The sequence below is a fragment of the Dipodomys ordii genome, unplaced genomic scaffold (genome assembly GCF_000151885.1).
Source record: "Dipodomys ordii isolate 6190 unplaced genomic scaffold, Dord_2.0 Scaffold33, whole genome shotgun sequence".
NCBI lineage: Eukaryota > Metazoa > Chordata > Mammalia > Rodentia > Heteromyidae > Dipodomys > Dipodomys ordii.
In genome coordinates, this window is record NW_012267249.1 from 6,509,610 (window position 1) to 6,511,722 (window position 2,113).

A 2,113-nucleotide genomic window follows, 5' to 3' on the forward strand; every position below is an offset into this window, starting at 1 on the left:
CCCTGGCGCTGGCGCGCTCCGGGCACAGACAGCCAGGAGCGCGCACCGAGCGCTCGCGCGGGGCCGTCGGCCGCCCAAGGGCAGGAAGAGCCTGGGCAGCAAGCCTCACGCCTGCAAGCCGTCGGGTCCTCCGCCGCGCGGAGAAAGGATAGGGCCCGCGAGCCATCTGCGTGAAGCCAGAGGCAGGTGGGGCACCCGGAGAGGAAAACTCCAAATCAGGTTCCTGAGGGAGACAGAGCTGACGGGAGACTTTCACCGCCGAGGAGAGGACGGGGCAGAGAGATGCGGAAGGGAGACGTGAGGGAAAAGAATCCGAAAGTTCGGTGTGGAAAACTCTCCCCACACTAAAGCAATGCAGGAGGACGCCGGCGCCCCGCCCCGCTCGGAAAGCCGCTAAGTCGCCGGCGCTCAGTCCGGACAAAGGTCGCGCTGCTGGGGCTGCACGGGAGCGCTTAGCACCTTGCATCCTAGGAAAGAAAACACTTGGTGTGGATTCTGATGGAATTCTCTGATCCCCTGCTTCCAAACTTAGGTTTCTTAGACTTTTTTTTTACGCCTTGATATGATTTTCCACAGCCTTCCTAGTTTTATTTGTCTAACGTCCCATCGCCAACGGATTGAACTCTGTGACAGAGGGGGTCCGAGTCTGTTCTCTACTACATCTGGTCTTCCGCCATGCACATTAGTGAGTACCCAGGAATGACAGCTTCGTCCCTGTGTTCTCCATAAACAGCATGGAGTTGTGACTGTCCCCTTGTTCAAATTTTCGAATTTGCGAACAAACTTACTACTACAACCTTAAATGTTCCAAGAACTGTATTGAAAGAGTTTCTATAGCTGAGTTCGGCGATCAAAATGAAGGAAAGGTAGTGTCTAAAGAATGAGAAGAAAATGAAGCAAGTGGTGGTGGAAGGCTGAGGCAAGTTCAAGGCCAATGTGAGCTACACGATGAGATCCTGGGGAGGGGAAAAGAATATGAGAGAGAACAAATGATTGGAGACAGGCTGCAGCCAAAGTGACTTTGGTTGCACTCTAATCTCAGAATTAAGAGGTACAAGCCATAAATTTCAATTGGTGTGAATCACTCTCAATTCTATGTGATGCTAATCATGACACATGGGGTTAAATCGTTTGTCAAAGGGAGCTACTAATAATGCCTCTACATATAAGTATGAATTAGAAATAAAATTGACTACTTAGTATAGTATTTAATATATTTAATATTTCTTTATATATGTAATTGGATTGCTTGAATCTAGTATCACAATTTTAGGTTCTTTTCCTCGAACATTTCTGTTTGGAGGAGGGGAAGGCAGGGGGATAAGTGTTCGTTCAATGTTTATCTCCCTGACTACACTATGAGATCTAAGCTAGAAGCCATTTCTATATAATTGTCTCTCCTTAACACCCAAAATCATGGCTACATATATAAGCTGCTGGAAGAATATTTCATTTTGGACCAACTAAGATGTTACTCTGATTAAATCAGTAGCTGATAAACAGGTTTTAATAGCGATTGGGACAAGGTAATGTTAAACAGAGTTTGTTGTTGTAAGATAGCAATAGAAGGGCACTCTGCCCAAGAGGCTCAGATCTGAGGATCATGGTTCAAAACCAGCCTGGGCAGAAAAGTCTGTGAGACCCTTATCTCCAATTAACCACCAGAAAACCAGAAATGAATCTATGCCTCAAAAATGGTAGAGCACTAACTAGCCTTGAGTGAAAAGAGCTGAGGAACAGCACTCAGGCTCAGAGTTCAAGCCCCAGGACAGGCAAAAAAAATCAAACCTTTTGGTTTTTATATTTTAAGTAGGTGTACAAAGTGGTTTCAAATTCCCTAGGGCTGGGACTGTGCCTTAGTGGTAGAATGAGTGCTCACCTAGCTTGCATGAAGCCCTGGGTTCCATTCCTCAGTACTACATTCACAGGAAAAGCCGGAAGTGGCACTGTGGCTCAAATGGTAGAGTGCTAGCCTTGAGCAAAAAAAAGCTCAGGGACAGTGCCCAGCCCTGATATCAAGCCCCAGGACTGGGGGGGAAAAAGAGCCCCTTAAGAATCAAACTATTAGGGGGGGAGGGGGGAGGCTGGGAAGGGATGTGAAGGGTAAACAAAA

The 2,113-nt window shown here is 47.2% G+C and overlaps 1 pseudogene; it reads right to left on the reverse strand.

The window, feature by feature from the left end:
* Window positions 1–466, reverse strand: part of LOC105986052 — a 13,706-nt pseudogene extending 13,240 nt beyond the window's left edge.
* Between the last annotated feature and the right edge of the window lie 1,647 nt (window positions 467–2,113).